At 44.0% G+C, this 20,232-nt stretch overlaps 1 long non-coding RNA gene, 1 other non-coding gene and 1 pseudogene across 2 annotated transcripts; 1 reads left to right on the plus strand and 2 right to left on the minus strand.

Moving 5' to 3' along the window:
- Positions 1–11,186: 11,186 nt before the first annotated feature.
- On the minus strand, positions 11,187–13,511 carry LOC115149825 (histone-lysine N-methyltransferase SETMAR pseudogene; annotated as a pseudogene).
- A 1,007-nt stretch (positions 13,512–14,518) lies between these two features.
- On the plus strand, positions 14,519–17,656 carry LOC115150861 (uncharacterized). The gene is made up of 2 exons (XR_003867165.1): positions 14,519–14,671; positions 15,426–17,656. It is a non-coding gene; the product is annotated as an uncharacterized LOC115150861 (long non-coding RNA).
- Positions 17,657–19,839: 2,183 nt separating this feature from the next.
- Positions 19,840–19,892, minus strand: LOC115151215 (U7 small nuclear RNA). The gene has a single exon (XR_003867233.1). It is a non-coding gene; the product is annotated as a U7 small nuclear RNA (small nuclear RNA).
- Between the last annotated feature and the right edge of the window lie 340 nt (positions 19,893–20,232).

Below are 20,232 nucleotides of genomic sequence, written 5' to 3' on the forward strand. Positions count from 1 at the left end.
CCATCAGCTTTCTATAGACTAGGCCTACTACATTTCTCAACTTTCCTAATGTTAAGCCATTGTTTATCTTTACAACAGGAGTATAGACTACCTGGCTCGCATGAAAGTGAACCACAGTAAAAGCGTCCTCCATTCATTCACTATTTAAGTGCATAGATGACATGTACGCACACCTCATGTAACTCATAGGCCTATATGTTTTGAAAAGGTTTGTATCATAACTAAAGTGGCCAAATAGCTTCTTAAAATTAAGCACATTCATCCACGTTACAAGGGGTTTAGAGCCTAACTGGCTTACATAAGCAGCTCATGAGCTTCAAGTTTGGGGAGAAACTTTTCACCATAAAAATGCACCTTTATAATAAAAGCATGACATGCAAAGTCACATTCGCGGTCACTTTTGGTAATGGTGTTTTGCCGCTAATGGAACATTCGCGCTTATAGTCTACTGCCATGTGTTCATTGCTGCGCTTATAATGTGAAGAAATAGCCTAATGGTTTATCAATTTTAAGGTAAACGTTCTGATCTGTTGCGTCAGCCACGTAGTGTAAAATTGTTTTTTTTATGCTAGTGGCTGTATTATTTTGGGATCTATTGCACCCCACAACTGTCCCAGACTATGTTCGGAATATTTATTTATTCCACAGAATAGAATAGGTCGACTTTTGTACTATGGGGGATGGTAGATTGACATAAACTAGTGCTTTTGCTGTTCATTAGGCCAACTAATCTTATTGGCTGATGAAAAATAAGTGTGGACAGTTCTTTCAATATGCTCCTTGGACGCAGATGCGTCCACGATGTGTCTATCTTCACTTGTAGCCTGTGAGAAAGACCAGATCACATGATGGAGAGCCATGCGAATGAGAGGTGCTTCGCATTGTGCAGCACTTAGGGAAAAGGGCACAACTCAGCACTCCAGCCCGCACAAGGCATGGATTTTTTAGGGTGCATTACGGCCACAAAGGGGATTCTGCCGTGAAATTCAAGGCATTATCAAGTGCTTGTCAAATTGTGAATGAGAGACTATTGAAGTGTGTACAGCCTGCACAAAAAAAACAAAGCAGAGCTTATGCCTTTCAAGCTACTTTTTTCAAATCATTGTTAGAGTCTCATCATGCAGCCTTACAATGTATTACAAATCAAAACATAAAGTCCAACATTTGTAGAACAAGGAAAGTAATAATAACTCTATATTAAGCATATAGGAGTACCGACAGTATTTATTTGTTAAGCGCTCAACACACAATAGCTGCATGTGCGCACTCCCTCAAATTCAGATTTGTTCAATTGTATTCTTCATACTATAAAATAATATCAAATCTTGTCTGCTAAATGAATTAGTGTAGCCTGCAGCCATTTGGCATAGCCACATCAGGACCTAACATAAGGACAACTCAGAGTATGCTATTATTTTCACTGACGTGGTCTTCCTGTCTGGGTTGGCGCCCCCCTTGTGTTGTGCCTTGGCGGAGATCTTTGTGTGCTATACTTGGCCTTGTCTCAGGATGGTAAGTTGGTGTTTGAAGATATCCCTCTAGTGGTGTGGGGGCTGTGCTTTGGCAAAGTGGGTGGGGTTATATCCTGCCTGTTTGGCCCTGTCCAGGGGTATCATCGGATGGGGCCAAAGTGTCTCCTGACCCCTCCTGTCTCAGCCTCCAGTATTTATGCTGCAGTAGTTTATGCGTCGGGGGGCTAGGGTCAGTCTGTTATATCTGGAGTATTTCTCCTGTCTTATCCGGTGTCCTGTGTGAATTTAAGTATGCTCTCTCTAATTCTCTCTTTCTTTCTTTCTCTTTCTTTCTTTCTTTCTTTCTTTCTTTCTTTCTCTCTCTCTCTCGGAGGACCTGAGCCCTAGGACCATGCCTCAAGACTACCTGGCATGAGGACTCCTTGCTGTCCCCAGTCCACCTGGCCGTGCTGCTGCTCCAGTTTTAACTGTTCTGCCTGCGGCTATGGAACCCTGACCTGTTCACCGGACGTCCTACCTGTCCCAGACCTGCTGTTTTCAACTCTCTAGAGACAGCAGGAGTGGTAGAGATACTCTCAATGATCGGCTATGAAAAGCCAACTGACTCCTGTCTCCTGAGGTGCTGACCTGTTGCTCCCTCCCCCCACTCCCGGCGTAGACAGGGCTTAGACTCTTATGGGTTAACACAACACTACCTTTCTTCTGCAGCAGTGTTTACCAATCGGTCGATCGTAATTGATTGGTCGATCTCCAGTCGACCACAAAACTCTTCTGTAAAAAACGATAAAGCCTTGTGTTCCTTTTTCTTACATTTTTTTCACGCTGTTGGCAGTAGGTGCACTTGATTCAGCAGCATAGCGCTGTGAAGCCAAAGTGTTCCTATTTTGAACCATTTAATGTGTCTGAGGGTAGAACTCCACCTAACCAGCAGGCCCAGAAAGCAAATCAAGCGCACCTATAGGCCTACCGCTGGCCAATCAGATAGCTCAGATCGTGTCTATACAGTTTTCTCGAGCCACAGACTTTAAAAAGAAACCTCAAACGCACAGCAAAGTTGATACTGTGAGATTTAAAAACTTTTAAAACCTAGAGACGAGAGAGACTCAACGAATACAGCAAAAAAAGACTGTGTCCCCAACGAAAGTGAGGGTGAGCGGAGGGACGGTTAGTTGTGTGATTAGCAGCCTCACCGCTGCTTCCTCCCCTCAGACTGACCATCAGATGCAGGTCATCAGTCCAGTAAAATCAAAAAAGCGAATTATTATGCTCATTCAGGTGTGCCTCACAAGTAATATAACAAATGATACACTACATGACCAAAATGTGTATGTGGACACCTGCCCGTTGAACATCTCCTTTCAAAATCATGAGCATTAATACGGAGTTGGTCCCCCCTTTGCAACTATAACAGCCTCCACTCTTCTGGGAAGGCATTCCACTAGATGTTGGAACATTGCTGCGGGGACTCGCTTCCATTCAGCCACAAGTGCATTAGTGAGGTCGAGTCCTGATGTTGGGCGATTAGGCCTGGCTCGCAGTCGGCATTTCAATTCATCCCAAAGGTGTTTGATGGGGTTGAGGTCAGGGCTCTGTGCAGGCCAGTCAAGTTCTCCCACACCGATCTCGATAAACCATTTATGCATGGACCTCACTTTGTGCAAGGGGGCATTGTCATGCTGAAAAAGGAAAGGTCCTTACCCAAACTGTTGCCACAAAGTTGAAAGCACAGAATCGTTTTGAATGTCATTCTATTATGTAGTGTTAAGATTTCCCTTCAGTGGAACTAAGGAGCCTAGCCTGAACTGTGAAAACAGCCCAGACTATTATTCCTCCTCCACCAAATGTTACAGTTGGCACTATGAGTTGGGGCAGGTAGCGTTCTCCTGGCATCTGCCAAATCCAGATTCGTCCATCAGACTGTCAGATGGTGAAGCGTGATTGATCACTCCAGAGAATGCGTTTCCAATGCCAAGCTTTCCAATGCCGGAAAGCTTGGCATTGCGCATGGTGATCTTAGGCTTGTGTGTGGCTGCTCGGCCATGGAAACCCATTTCATGAAGCTCCCAACGAACAGTTTTTCTGCTAACGTTGCTTCCAGAGGCAGTTTGGACCTCGGTAGACAAATTATTTTTACGTGCAATACGCTTCAGTACTCGGTGGTCCAGTTCTATGAGATTGTGTGGTGGCATCCTATGACGGTGCCATGTTGAAGGTCACTGAGCTTTCTATTAAGGCCTTTCTATTCTCAATGTTTGTCTATGAAGATTGCATGGCTGTGTGCTCGAATTTATAATTTGTCAGCAACGGGTGTGGCTGAAATAGCCAAATCCACTAATTTGAAGTGGTCCACATACTTTTGTATATATAGTGTATTACAAGTGTGATCTTATACCAGATTTTTTAAAATATAGTTTCAAAATGGTCTGAGAAGAACAATTGACAGGGCAATTCAAGCCTAGCAAATATGCAGTTATAATGTATTAAGCCTATAGCCCATTGCACAAACCTCATTGCTCCAGAACTGTTTTAGTGGTTAATGTGCCTAAGCTTATATTTTTTTAAGCCATGTTTAAAAAACTAAATTGAATGGTACTGGAGATATCGGCTTGCATTCTGACTCCGAAAGTGATCTTGACTCAGAAAAGGTTGATGACCACTGTTTTACAGTAAGCTACTGTATATGAAAGCTGGGTCAAGTGTTCTGTTTTTCAAAATGTATCTCATTTCAAGGTAAGTAACCAGCTATATCTTTTCCATCTGTAGGATCAGATCCCAGTGAGACAGAGGAAGAACAGTCATGGCTGGCTGGTTTATTTATCTCAGAAGTACCCCACTCTACAGTACAGTATAAGCCTTTCCTGCATGGGAGTACTGAGCACTCTCATAGCAACTTCCTCTCCTCCCTGTCCTCCCTTCATTTGCATCCCATCAACCAAGCCGGAAAAGTAAAAATAAATGCCAGATTAAGTAGAATGCACCCATTGATAAAATCTGATGTTTCAAATGCTGTTGGCCAGTGTGTTGTAGGACAGCAGCCTGCGGACAGACAGGTTTCTGGGTTTTGAATTTAGTTCCATGCAGATGCGAGAGACAGAAACAGGACAGAAGTTACTATGAAGAAGTTGGGAGAAAAAATTAAAATATAATTTAAGTTAAGAAAATGTAGGATGAGTACTTGAATAAAAAAAAAATTATGGCCAAAAGATTCAACATATGGTTGCTTTTAAAATGTCTAATAACATGTTCTCATGGAGATCACTGCCCTCGCCTCTCTTCAAAGTACATGTCTAGGGTTCTTTTATTTCATTTTTGTATTTATTTGGTTCAGTTTCATTTGGGTCCTGCTGTCAAAAGAACAGAAACTGGTGCTGTGCCCTACAGGGTAGAGTTCTTCCTCACTAAAAATAAAATACAATTATGCCATTATAATGGCCTTGCAGTCCCCTATGGAAATGTGCTTATTAAACTAGCTACAGAGACATTCTAATTAGGCCTAGTGGTTGGTGCTATTACTTCTATTGCTGCTCTCAAAGTGTGAAAAATGATGTTTCCATCTTATGTATTTTTCTACACATTATTCTTTGCAGGAAATTAGAATTTAGTTGCATCTTTGGTCAAAGGAAGTACACAACCCATCACTTCAAGGAGGGGAGATTACATGCTTGATATCATGGGATATTCATTCTGCTCATAATATGTATTGTCATACCAGACTAAAATACTAACTCATCTCTTGATTTCAGCATAATAGAGATGTACCAGAACAAATTGTCTACCAGGTGGTGTTCGATTCAATTACATTTAATGATACATATTTCAAGAGTGTGAAGACTGTACCAAGGAGCACCTACCTTGAACAAGGAGAACGCCCAGAGAGCCATGCAGGGGTGATGATGAACTCACCTATTTAACCCACAGAACCCCTTTTAACACCTTTTCAGTAATACCCTTTAACAGCAGGTAATCCCTTTGGATTCAGTCTGGCAACTAACCAGACAGAGCTACTGACATGCTTTCACTTCCATGTTTATACATACTATACATGCACGTATCTGTCTTACTCTCCCACTGTATGTATGTTTCCATGAATAGATTAGATTACACTTCTTTTAACAAAACAGGGACAATTCAACTCAAGTTAATGTGTGCAAAAATCAGACAACGATGTTCCATTGAATCACCAAACATGTTGTACTATCAGAGATTGTCACTGACTGTAGTGGTGAGAGAGAATATTGGTAATAGGATTGTTACAGCTTAGAAAGAAAACACCCAATGGGTGTGCAGGTTCAGGTGGGGAGTTTGGTTCAATGATACGGATCCCCCCGGTACTGCTGCTCATTCCGTTCACCAGTTCCGGAGGTCTACGTCACCAGCCTTCTAGGTGTCACTGAACTGGATCATCACCACCAACCCCGGACTGTCTTGTCTCATTACGCACACCTGGTTCCCATTCCCTCTGATTAGTATGTTATATATGTGCCCTCTGTTCCCCATCGTCCTTGTCGATCACTGTCCTACAGTATGTCCGTTGGTCTTGTGAGTACCCATGCTCTGTTTTATTCGGTTTTTGGTGCTATGTGTATTTTTGTGCACTTGTTATTACGGGTCTCATCCCGTGAATTATTTAGAGGTTTGCGCCTTGCTCTTTTGTTTTGGGTAAGGAATTAAAAAAAACTATTACGTATTCCTGCGCCTGTCTCCCATCCTTATGCAGCGTGACAGAATGATCGACCCATTGTAAATTGAGAGGGCGGAAAAAGCAGAGCTGGCGACCATCGTAGAGACAGTCCAGCATCACGAGGACTGTCTCTCCAGATTCGGCAGCGCTATGGACAACTTGCTGGCGACCATCCCGCGTTGGGAGGGGGATGTACAGTCCCTCCAGCCTCCAGCCTCCATCACCGGTTCCGGCACCAGCCCCCACACCACCACTACCTGCCTCCATCCCATCTGAGCCAGTCTGCGTAATACCACTGTCCCTCCCGGAGCGCTTTGACGGTGCACCAGCGAGATGCAAGGGATTCTTTCTGCAAGGCGACCTGTACCTTGCTCGCTACACCGAGGCAGTCTTCGGGAGAGACAGGGTTGCCGCCGTCATCTTGGCACTGACCGGATGGGCCCTGGACTGGGGTGGCGCGGTCTGGTAAACGGGTGGACCCGAGGTCGAGTCCTACGAGCGCTTCTCCCTCCTCTTCCACTCGGTGTTTGATCATCCTGTAGAGGGCCGGGGGGGGCACCAATTCTGACTACGCCAGGGATCTAGGACCGCCTCTGAGTTCGCCCTGGAGTTCCGGACCATCGCGGCCTCCACCGGATGGAACGAGTCGCTCTGGTCACCGTGTTCCGCTGCGGACTGCGGGAGGAGGTATAAATGGAGTTAGCCTGCCGTGATGACAACCTGTCACTCGACCAGCTCATCAGCATGGCGATCCGGTTGGACAACCTCCTGCTGTCCCGATGAAGACCTGCGTGGTATCCGGAGCCCATGGTTACACCTGCTCCGTGGCCAGAGCCGATGGAGGTGGGCTCTGCACGTTTGCCCGAGGCAGAGTGTAGGAGAAGGAGGAATCTGGGCCTTTGCTCCTATGGTGGAGAAAGGGGTCATTTTTCCCTGACCTGCCCTCTATCCACAAATAGGTGAGGAGGTGACAAGCCAGAGAATTCCGCTGCTCCAACCCAGGCAGGATGCAAGACATTCCCTCCTTTTCTGTCAACTCAACCAGTGGGTTTTCCCATAAAATTCCCTGAATACCCTAACCCCTCACTCCCGTTAGCTCTGATTGATTCCGGAGCTGCCGGGAATCTGTTAGATAGCGCACTGGCCACTGCATTACGCATCCCTTTGGTTCCCCTACAGTCACCCATTCCGGTTCGAGCCCTGGATAATGGTCTAATAAGGAATGGGCTCATACATCACATCACAGTTCACGTTTCTCTGCTGATCCATGACACTCATTTAGAACAGATCACCTTTTTGATTATAGACACCCCCACGCACCCTGTTGTTTTAGGTCTCCCCTGGTTGAGTTGGCATAACCCTGTTATTTTCTGGTCCAAGAGGAGACTGCTGGGTTGGTCACAGGAGTGCCAGGGGAGGTGTCTCTCAGTGTCTGTCAACACCACTACGGTGGAAATTCCGGACCACACCCCTCAAGTGGATTTACCGGAGGAGTACCAGGATCTGCACAGGGTTTTCTCGAAGACCCAGGCTACACACCTGCCTCCTCATCGCCTCTGGGATTGTGCCATTGACCTGCTGTCTTATGCAGCCCTCCCGAGAGGACACGTCTATTCCCTCACCGAAACGGAGACCGAGGCCATGGAGACCTACGTACAGGAGAGCCTCCAGCAGGGTTTAATCTGCCCCTCTATGTCACCAGCCTCCTCAAGCTTTTTTTTGTGAAGAAGAAAGATGGGGGACTGCGCCCCTGCATTGATTATCGAACTCTGAATAAAGCCACCGTTAAGTTCAGCTATCCTTTACCCCTCATCCCAACCATCATCGAACAAATGCACGGGGCGCAGTACTTCACAAAACTGGACTTGAGGAGCGCATACAATCTGGTGTGCATTCGTGCAGGTGACGAATGGAAATTGGCTTTTTCCACGACCATGGGTCATTACGTGTATTTCATCATGCCCTTTGGCCTGTCTAATGCTCCTTCAGCCTTCCAGGCCTTTATTAACAAAGTGTTTCGGGACATGCTGGGACGGGGCATAGTGGTTTATATAGACAACATTTTGGTCTATTCTGCTGACCGCGCACAGCATGTCTCGTTAGTCAGGTCTGTGCTGGGAAGACTGTTGGAGCATGATCTATATGCTATGTTTTTCCAGCGGTCCATGTCGTTTTCGGACTACCTTATATCCATAGAGGGAGTGGAGATGGAGGAGCAATGTGTCAGCGCAATCAGGTCATGACCCATCCCCAACTCCGTGAAAGCAGTGCAGCGATTATTGTCAAATATCTATATAGAAATAGCTACAAAACAACTCCAACTCCATGAAAAAACCATAACACTATTGGAACAATTTTCTTTAAATTAGATATGGCACCAACAAATCTCTTTTATCCGTGTTGACCTGATTTATTTATTTTTTGGCCCCAAGTTCGGTGGCAATGACATCTGTTCCTTCATTAGAGAGGTGCTCCACTTCAGTAATGACAGGCTGCCAGACCATATTTCTGACTGACCATTCTGAAATAGACTCTATACTCCCACTACTTGTTGTCTCTATCATGTCTCTATCATAGCAGCCTTTTATTAACCTGGCATCAGTGGAACAGGCACTGGCGAAACATTGTGTCAGTGGACACACACAAGAAAGTACCACCACACTGGCTTCAATGTTCTTCTGGTTATACGTATGGAGCTTACTATGGCCAGTCAAGTTATTATTTTCATCATCTTTCTCATTTGAAGTATTAAAGACCTAAACTCTCAAAATGATTCATGATGAACTAGATCAATAAATATCCAGTATCTAACGCTATATATGTATCTAGGACAAGAAAAAGTTCAAGGCTATGACACACTCATTTTAGAAGACATTTTGAGCAAAACTTTTGGCCGTAGACATTTTTCGAGGTCAAAAAGAAATGGTACAGGTATTACTCATGTTGTAGTCGTAGCATAGAAGGACAGCATAACATACTGTAGTCTACAATCAATGTCTGTCCGTCTTAAGTGTTGCGACTGGTGTGACTGTGACCAAGGCTGTGCTGTAGCAGCTGCCCACTGCAATAACCATGAGGAAGTTCACCTCATGTGGTTAAGTGCTGGTTGCTAGGTGACTGTTCTGGGAATGAGGCACTCAGTTCCAGCTCCAGTCCTGAACAGTGTGTGTGGAAGACTGCCTGTCCTGAACCACGCACACAACCCTGCTGTCCAATCGCCTACTGTACACACATGCTGTTGCCATAGGGATTTAAGGGGTCGCTTGCTTACTCACAAAATGACATAAATCAAGTATTACAAACAGGATTAGGTCTCTGCTTCGACATGTTCTGGAACGCTCAGACACAGAATTAGGCGAAAGAAAAATGCTTCCTCATGAAAAAATTGCTGTCACCTGCTGTCACAGACCAACCTGACCGATACCTTGATTAAAGACAAATCTCAGTGGTCACAGGTGTTTGATATACTGTGCCACCTCTGATAGGAGTGGAATGGCAGAAGAAGCATTCCCATGGTCAACCAGAACCAAACATAACAAACTAAACATATAGAGCAAAGGGAACCCTCATTATAGAGCTGAGAAAATGTAGGTTGATGCATAACATCCTTTATAGTTCATCTCTCTCTCTCTGACACTGACTGAGGCCTACCATCTCCACAACATGCTAGAGAGGATGGGCGCGTTCTTAAAGCTTGCCTGGCTGGTGCCCCGGCTGGGCAGAGATTTCATTTTAGGACCAATAAGCTGGTCTAATATGTGCCAATTCCGCCCACGCTTTAACCTGGGTGAAGTGAAATGAGAGCACCTAGTGGTAGAGCCGCTCTGCTCGACCCCCGCCCAGCCCCACAACGTGACTGGAGCGCTGGTCTCATTTCTGGACTGAACACGCCATGGTATCTCTACTAATTAACCCAAATGTGGATATTAATAAGCAGCTGGTATGAAAGCGGGTCTAGACTGGAAGTGGGGACATTTGAGAGGAGAGAGGCCTCATTTAAGAATGGTCACAGTAAAGTGGGACACAGTGGCCCCTCCCGTGGCAGGGGAATAAGACCCGTTACTATATTGAAATACCCTCCGGCCCTTCTTAATGTCTCACACCTCTGGAGATTTGGCTCCAATGAAAAGCTGAAGATACCTTCAAGGGGGGCACTGTGTTGAAAGAATACAGAAATACATAGAGAATTGTAAAGTTGAGGGATGAAGACAAGATACCCATGACTTCTATGCTCTGTATCTTTGAAGGTTAAATGGATGTGGGGATCATCTCTATTGACACAGAAATACCTTTGCATACAACATTTAAAGCCAATCGCCAATCTAGGAGCACACATGATTTGTATAATACAGGGTTTCCCAAACCCGGTCCTGGGCCACCCCTGGGTGCACGTCCATCCGTACCCCCCCCCCCCCCAACACTACACAGCTGATTCTAATTACCAACTAATCATCACGCTTTGATTATTTGAATCAGCTGTGTAGTGCTAGGGCAAGAACAATTAGTTTGGGAAACCCTAGTATAATACATACCACTAAAAAGCCATAACCGTCTTTTACTGTAGTCAATATCAGACAGTTGGCATAAAGATCTGGTAGATTCATCTGCTGTCGGGCGAGGACTTACAGTCCAGGCAGGGCACGATGAGACTTGGGGACTGAAGTGTTTCGATAGCTAGGTCTGGTGGGACGTGCCCCACATAGCACAAGTACTATATCAGACCAGCGATGCCATCCAACAGAAAGGAGTTGGGGACAGTTCTCTCACGATAGTTGGCAATCGTGAGAGAACAGGGGGAGGGGGGGGGGGTCATCATCATAGAAGGGTCAATCCAGGATTTAGAAAAACAACAAAGCGGTCACCATGACACTTGTTCTGGTTAACAGCTGAGGGATGAGATTTTTAACCATGTTTTGAAGCAGTGCATGTTTAAAATTACAGTATAACAAGCTTATATTTTGGGTTCTGATAGGGTATGACAGTTGAAGCTGTCTTACCCCATCAGTTATATTATTCAAGAATCAATGGTTACATGAGTCCAAAATGGAGCAATCCCGGATTGCCCCTTTAATCCAGATGGATGGCACACTGGTACGGACAGGATGACTACATCAGCAGACTGTGTAGGTGGAGCAACTGATGTGTCATACAGAACCATCTTTATCTACAATGATGGACGACGCTGTTAGCACAGAACTGACACACTGGGTGCAGAATTTACATTGAATAAAATAACACGTACATTAGAACTGGAGAGTTGGATTCGACCAAAATAAAAAAAAAGCAAGGGTTCAGTGCAAATGTCTCTCCTTTCCAGTACAACATGATCACTTCAAGTTACAAAACATCAACTTACAGATATGAAACAAATAACCACATTCCTCTATCTAATTGTTGAGAACAGATATGTCCAGTGGCAGGAATTGGGCACAGTTCTGGGCACCACAGCGGTATGGTTTCCTCTGGAGGGTATCTGTCCCACTGGCCTCTGTCCCAGGGTCACTCTGAACCAACCCATAGTGTGTATTGCTATAGCTCGCTGAATAGTCGAATGTGAGCTCTTGAGGGGTGATGTCCCTGCCAGTGAACAGGGCCAGCCTGGGCACATTTTAGTCATTTAGCAGACAATCTTATCCAGAGCGACTTACAGTAGTGAATACATACATTTCATTTCATGCATTTTTTAAATGTATTTTTTGTACTGGCCTCCCGCGGGAATGGAACTCACAACCCTGGCGTTGCACACACCATGCTGGCGTTGCAAACACCATGCTCTACCAACTGAGCCACAGGGAGTGCACCTGGACAGGCACCATGAACAGGTTGGGCTGGAAGGAGTGGTTCAGAAATCGCCCCACATTCTCAACCACAATAGGGTCCACAAAGGTCACATTAACTGGGCCCTGTCCAGCATACTCCCGCACAGCAATGATGTAGTTGTTGTCCTCAGGCCCCTGTGCAAGCGTTCTACGCCTGGCCTCCTCAAAGCCGAGCACTTTCCCAGCATACTCACACACAAAGGTCCCACAGGAAATTGGCTCCAGTGCTGGCGCCCCCAAGCCCCTGTCCTCTGTGGGGTAGACACACAACCTGAGCCCCAGGCCTCTCTGGACCACCCGGTTACCTGCAGACCGCACTACAGCCACACAAGGCGTTACACTCAAGCATAGGCCTGCAGTAACAATTGACAGTATCTCCTCTGGTCCTGGTGACAGCCTGTCGTATGTCTGTCCATATGTCTGCAGGCAGGAGGAGCTCTCTCTCTGGCAGGAGTGGGTGTAGCAGGAGCATCCAGGAAGAATCACCTCACTGGGGTCTATGTGACATCCTGGCCCCTGGACATTCTCTGGAGAATACTGAAACCAAAGAGACAGATGAAAAGGGGACTGACATTTTATAAGATACAAAGGTAATCAGACCAATAAAAAAATAAAAATAACAACCAGTCAAGGTATTGGCGTTGGAGGATTTAACTTGGCTAGAGGAGATAGTTACAGAGTAAAAGTTTTTTCAATCCCACATAAAAGTGTTTTAATCCTTAATAGCATCCAATCCAGCATAGCTCTGCTTCTTTTAGCAAGCAGTGGTGCAAATCTTCAAAGAGAAAGACGTGTAATAAAATTGTATAGTGGGGCAGTACACCAGCTTTAGAAGTGAGCCTCTTTTGTATTCTCTCCATTTCATCCAGAATGTCTAAGTGATGTCTGGTGATGATACTGTACTGCCACCAACTGGCAGAAAATAGTTTAGACACCCTGAATGAGGATCTTCAGGTAACTGCCAAAATAAAGGAAACATCAACATAGTGTCTTCCATGACCCTCCAGAACAGTTTCAATGCGCCTTGGCATAGATTCTACAAGCGTCTGGAACTCTATTAGAGGGATGCGACACCATTATTCCACGAGAAATTGCATAATTTGGTGTGTTGTTGATGGTGGTGGAAAACGGCGTCTTAGGTGCCGCTCCAGAATCTCCTGTAAGAGTTCAATTCGGTTGATATCTGGTGACTGAGACACACACATACACACGCCCCCTTTAAACCCCTTATTAAACCATAAGTTATGGGGCGTTCTACTAAGCTATATGGAATTGTTTTAAGAAGGTAATACCAAGGGTCATTATGCTATTTTATTTTGAAGTTTAAGACCTCTTGAAGTATGAAAAAATATACACAAAAATCATTTGATTAAACATTGTATTTGGGCTTACTACTATTAGCCCATACAAACACATTGTTACGAAGTGTCTGTCCTATATCTGAGAGATGTAAGATAGATCTGGAATAAAAAAAATTATACTTTTTTACACGTCCATTATTTTTGTCACTAAACAGTCTCCATGCAGACGTCCATACATGGTACCGGGGGAACTTAGACGAGTCTTGTGAGCGTCCTAGAGCAAAACAACCGCCTTACATATTCTTGTGAGTCTCACATTTTCACATATTTGTGTGTAGCCCAAACTGTTCGGACGCTACAGACAGAAGTTGGCGAGGGTTCGAAGACACTTGTAGGGGTCGTAGAGCAAAACGGAGAACAGCATCATGTCTATCCATAGAGGGGTTTGAAAAACCGTTCGGACGCTACAGACAATTTTGTGAGGAGTCCGATTTTAAGGGATGGTCTGACAAACACGGCTCTAGCTCTGTCACCATTCACCGCAGATGCGGAAGTGCGACATAGACGGAGGCGAAGGATTGAGACTCGTACAATGCAAAAAAACAAGATACACTATATATACAAAGTATGTGGACAGCCCTTCAAATTATTGGATTAAGCTATTTCAGCCACACCCATTGCTGACAGGGGAATAAAATCGAGCACACCGCCATGCAATCTCCATAGACAAACATTGTAGCGCTTTAAAAATGTCTGTCCTCGGTTGCAACACTCACTACCGAGTTCCAAACTGCCTCTAGAAGCAACGTCAGCACAATAACTGTTCGTTGGGAGCTTCATGAAATGGGTTTCCATGGCCGAGCAGCTACACACAAGCCTAAGATCACCATGCGCAATGCAAAGTGTCGGCTAGAGTGGCGTAAAGCTCTCCGCAATTAGACTCTGGAGCAGAGGAAACGTCTTCTCTGGAGTGATCAATCACGTTTCACCATCTGGCAGTCTGACGGACAAATCTGGTTTTGGCGGATGCCAGAAGATCGCTACCTGCCCACTAGCGGTTCTGGGGGGGTGCCAGGGGGGACCAGTGCCCCTGTGACAACAATTGTGGACCCCCTCGTGGCCCCGTTAAATGTGGAGTATGAAATAATTTTTACATAACACATTTTTGGTGTCGTTCGTTTTTTACATCCGTTATTAGACAGTGGCAACGTGGAACACTAATTTAACCCACACATTTTCTAGAGGGACGGCTTTAGGCGGAACACAACAGCTGCGGCTTTAGGCAGTAACACAACCACATGCATCTGCAAGTTTTTTTCTATTCAGAAGTTGTAAGACATTCCGAAGTGGAGTATGAAATCATTTTTAGAGTTCAAGCACAAAGAAGGAAATATAGAGGTGAGTAAAATTGTTAATATGTTGTATTTGTATTAAATGCATTACAGAAGTGTAACGTTAGATCAGCTTATCTTAACCTGGCCGTTTGTTACTTTGTGGCAGCATGAAAAAGGATAAAATATATAATCAACAAACTCATGGTGCTGAGTGTTTTTACTTAAACCACACTCCGTAAACGCATTGTAACGTAAAACGGTTAGACATAAAGGGTAGTTACCTAGCAAGTCAGGTATTTTAAGTAAATGAATTGATAAGCGTGGTCCCCATTGCTTTTGCTCTTTAGTTTTCACCAAAATGAAGAGAAAGACAAGGCAGACAGTGAGACAGATCCAGATCCAGATGGTTCAGGTGTGGAGAGAGCAGAGAGCCTGCAGAGAGAGAGCAGGAAGACTTGTCCATTGGAGAGACAGAGTAAGGGAAGGTAGAGCAGGAAAGTGAGACAGATGTAGAGACTGAGGCTGAGGTAGAGGCTGAGGGTGAGACACCAACAGAGCAGCCTCGTGCGTCCACAAGCAGTGGACCATCAGGTTTGTGATGTTGAATAAATCTGTGGTTACTTGTGAAGCAGTGTAATTAGTCAGTTTATATGGTGTATAGAAATGAGTCGTTTTGTGATTGAAATGAATTCTTATTTAATATGCTATTGGGCTTGTGATATAGATATCAGATGGATTTCAGAAGTTGCCTGATGGCAATGGTATATCAAAAATGACCCAAATGGATACTTTTAATTATATATTTTTTTCTTTGGCAGATATCAGCAAATCCCGGGAGGAACCACCGGTGCAGCCAATGATGAACATATACCCAAAGAGCTCTGATGGGGGACCGGAGGAGGAGCTTCAAGGTGGCCTGGTACCATATCCACCCCTGGCTTGGATATTCAAAACAACCTGACTCTGTGTTTTGTTACGCCTGCAGGCATTTTAGCCCTCCCAAAGTCTCAGAGACTGTATTTGATTCACAATTGGGTTTTAAGAACTGGAAGAAGGCAACTTACAAAGAGGGGGGATTTGCAGTTCATGCCAGGTCTGAGCGGCACAAACAAGCAATGATTACATGGAGAGACTATCAGAAAGCTGTAAAAAGTAACGCAACACTGGTAAATGCCCTAAACAAGGAACACAACAAACAGGTTCAAGAAAATCGGGACTATATTAAAACAATAGAAGTACTACTACTTACAGCCACACAAAACATTGCACAAAGAGGACACGATGAGTCTGCAGAGTCAGATAATAAAGGGAACTTCATGGCAATCCTAGAAACAATAGCTAAGCATGACACAACTGTGGAAAAAAGGTTGACTTCCATTCATAATGCAAAATATACAAGCAAAGGGATACAGAATGAGGTTCTGAGTTGTTTGGCAGACATGGTTCGAACAAAAATGATTGAAGAAGTGAAAGACAGTGAGGTCTTTAGCATAATGGAAGACGAGACAAAACAAAAGATGTCAACAACAAAAAAAAGGAGCAGATATCTCTAGCACTCAGGTACTATCTCAGAGGAGCTGTCCATGAGAGCTTTCTCCACTTTGAATCGGCTGATCGACTAGATGCAGCAGGGCTTACTGACAAAATCATACACATATTAGAAAGTCATGGTCTTGAATACAAAAACAACCTAGTAGGCCAAGCATATGACGGTGCTTCCGTTATGAGTGGTAAGCATTCAGGCATCCAGGCACGCCTTAAAGAACAAGCAAAGCATGCCTTTGACATCCACTGCAGTGCACACTGTCTAAACTTAGTTTTAGTGGATACAGTCAAAGCTGTCCCTGAGGTAGGACAGTTCTTCTCCTTACTAGAAAGACTTTACGTCTTTACATCTGGGTCGTATGTGCATCAAAAATGGCTTAGCATACAAAAAGAGATGTACCCAGGTGCACCTAGAGAGCTTCAGAGACTAAGTGACACTCGCTGGGCATGTCGATATATGGCTCTACATTCTATTATGAATAGATTACCTGCCATTAAGCAAGTCCTGCAAGACATAGTCCAAGAACACAATGGTGACAGATCTGTTGAGGCACGAGGTCTGCTTGCAGAGATAGATTTACAATTCATTGTGTGCCTTGTTACACTCCATAAAGTGTTTGGAGAAGCAACATTTCTATCAGATATGCTACAGTCTTCATCACTTGACCTGTCAAAGGCTGTTGATTTAGTTGAAGCCTTAGTTCAAACTTTGAATGACTACAGGGATGAGTCATTTTTTGATGACCTATGGAATGAAGTGTTGAACACAGCTGAGCAATGTGGTACTGCAATACACCCCCCTGCAAAACGACCAAAAAAGCTAAGCTCTCAATTGAATGGAGACTACTCAGTACAGTGGGTCAGAGGTCCGATTCAGAACAAGAAAAGGGCAGTTTTCGTACAACCCTTTTCTACCCTGTTTTAGATCATATGCTCAACAAGCTTAACAGAAGGTTCCCAACAAAAACTGTGACATAATGAATGGCATCCAAACTCTAAACCCTACAAGCGATGTGTTTCTCAAAGAGAAGTCCCTGTTTCCATTTACTAGAATGTATGAATCAAATATTGAGGACTTGGGGCATGAACTACATCAGTTCAGAAGAATTTTAGAAAGGAAAATACAGAGTGGCATGCAGAGACCCTCCAGTGTAGTAGAGGGGCATTATTCATTGAGCCTTATAAAGAAGTTTTCTTTGAGCTCTTTAAACTGTGCAAGATAGCTGTTTCAATCCCTGTTAGTACTGCTTCTTGTGAACTGAGTTTTTCTGCACTAAAGCTGGTGAAAACGTATCTCAGGTCCACAATGTCAGATGACAGATTAAGCAATTTAGCTGTATTAAGTATTAAGTCAAGGAGGGCAAAGGCCATGAGTCTAGATTAATTTGCTGATCTTTTTGCTAAAAAAACACAAAAACCGGAGAATACAGTTGATGTGACCTGATACTGAATATGTAATGCAAATTAAAATTATAATGGAAATAAATTATTGAATGATTATGAACATGGTCTTTTGCCTGCTAATGCCTGCAATGCAGTGAAGAAAACGATATGACAACAATAACGTCTAATGTAACTGGCCCCTCTAACAGTACAACTGGCCCCCCCAGTTGAAATGGTCTAGAACCGCCACTGTACCTGCCCCAATGCATAGTGCCAACTGTAAAGTTTGGTCAGGGGCTGTTTTTCATTGTTCGGGCTAAGCCCCTTAGTTCCAGTGAAGGGGAATCGTAACGCTAAGGCATACAATAACATTCTAGACGATTCTGTGCTTCCAACTTTGTGGCAACAGTTTTGGGAAGGCCCTTTCCTGTTTCAGCATGACAAGGCTCGTGCACAAAGCGAGGTCCATACAGAAACCAACCTACAATGTTGCCCCCACATGTGGATCACATGTAGCCTATGTAATTAGATTGCAAGGATATAAGGATGAAGATGTATTTAAGCTCTAAATACTCATCCACCCAAAACAGTAAACATGCATTGATAATAACCAATGATTGGTGGCAACATCAGCCATTTAGGAGCCTGTAGCGCGTTTTGCTTAGAAAAAAACTGAAAAAAGTTGTCTCCCACAATGCTTTGGTTCCGACTTCAAGTTTACATTTTAGTCATTTAGCAGACGCTCTTATCCAGAGCGACTTACAGTAGTGAATGCATACATTTCATACAATTTCATACATAGCATACTTTTTTTTTTTTATGTGCTGGCCCCCCGTGGGAATTGAACCCACAACCCTGGTGTTGCAAACACCATGCTCTACAAACTGAGCTACAGGGAAGGCTAAGTTGCAGTTGGTGAGGAGCAACTGTCCAGTCAACTGCTGTCGAAAGTTCATGACCTTTGATCACATGGTTGTTGTAAAGGCCATACAGTTGACATGTAGTCACAAGTCAGACAATTTTTATACCCATAATCCAACACACTTCGAAAGGCGGCGACCAACGTTGGTCAACGTCTTGACAAAAGTGATCCACTTGAACACGCCCAATGTCAACATAGAAAGGGCACTACACCAGTCCAAGGAGAGACTTAGGGAAAGTCTATGATTAATGTTTTACATTGTCGCCACCTAGCGGCCTTCTAGCACAAGCACACTATTGCACTGCTACAATTTTTGCAGTAAGTGGCGCTATGAGACTTAACAAAGAGACCCACTTACAGCCAGAACATCATGTAATGAATCACTGACTCATTAAAGAAAAGTGTGTGTGAGACATTAGAATTCAGAGGTAATATAGACCAAATAAAAAACATGGCCATATGAGGGAACAGTGTCCTGTGGTTCCCACATCATAAGAGCACAAACACGCATTGTTGGAAGTGGAACCCAGCTGGAGAGTGAGGGAGACAGCAGCCTGTGAGTAAGGAGCGAGGATCCTCTCTTCCACTCCAACAGGGGGACGCCTGGCACAATGTAGCTTTGGAAGCCACCCCTGTTACCTTGGAGATAACGATACACCAAATGGACAACAATGGAAGGCTCCTGCCAGTGACATAATCCATCCTGTAATGATGGGGCTTTGGAAGCACCGTGCTCCATCTGTTCCTTAGACCCATGGGGAGGGGAGAGGAAATAGAGAAAGAAATCATACCACAGTATACAAGAAAATACTATAGTATACTGTATTGTTTTTGCAGACTAAAGTGTAGTATTGGAGTATACTGTAGTATTTACTATTAACAATAGTATAAATACTGAAGTAAAAGAAAACTGTGCTATATAGTATATTATAAACTGGGTGGTTAGCGTCCTGAATGCTGATTGGCTGACAGCCGTGGTATATCAGACCGTGTACCACAGGTATGACAATTTTTGTACTGCTCTAATTACATTGGTAAACAGCTTACAATAGCAATAAGGCCCCTTGGGGGTTTGCGGTATATGGCCAATATACCATGGCTAAGGGCTGTATCCAGGCACACTGCTTTGCGTCGTGCATATGAACAGCAAGCCATAGTATATTGACCATATACCACACCCCTCGTGCCATATTGCTTAAGTAATCAATGTAGTGTTTTTGCGAATTGTAGTATACTGTAGTATTTACTGTAGTGTTTTTGTGGACTATAGTATACTGTAGTATTTACTCTCATTTTTTGCAGACTCATATACTGTAGTGTTTTTGTAGACATGACTAGTATTTATTATAGTGTTTCTGTTTTATTATCTTTGACATAGAAGTGGAGGCTTTCTCCGTGAGGAAACCTACTGGAGAAATATTAAAAGAGCACATTTTTCATAACCTGTAGGTAGGTAAGACTGGGGAGCTTCAGAGCTTCTGCTCTTTTCAATAACAGGTAGGTAGGTAGGTAGGTAGGTAGGTAGGTAGGTAGGTATAGCTTCTGCTCTTTTCTATAACTTGTATGTAACACAATATGATCTATACTTGACATGTAGGTTTTTCACTTATGGGTGACACAAATTGGGACATGGGAAGAGGAATTGGCAGGGCATATGCAAATTATATACTGTAGTATTTACTATTGTTAAAAAAGTAGTGCTTTTGCGGACTGCAGTGTTTTTGCGGACATTACTGTAGTATTTACTATAGTGTTTTTCTCAGGTGGCAGAAGGA

This window comes from Salmo trutta, chromosome 16 (genome assembly GCF_901001165.1).
Source record: "Salmo trutta chromosome 16, fSalTru1.1, whole genome shotgun sequence".
Lineage (NCBI taxonomy): Eukaryota > Metazoa > Chordata > Actinopteri > Salmoniformes > Salmonidae > Salmo > Salmo trutta.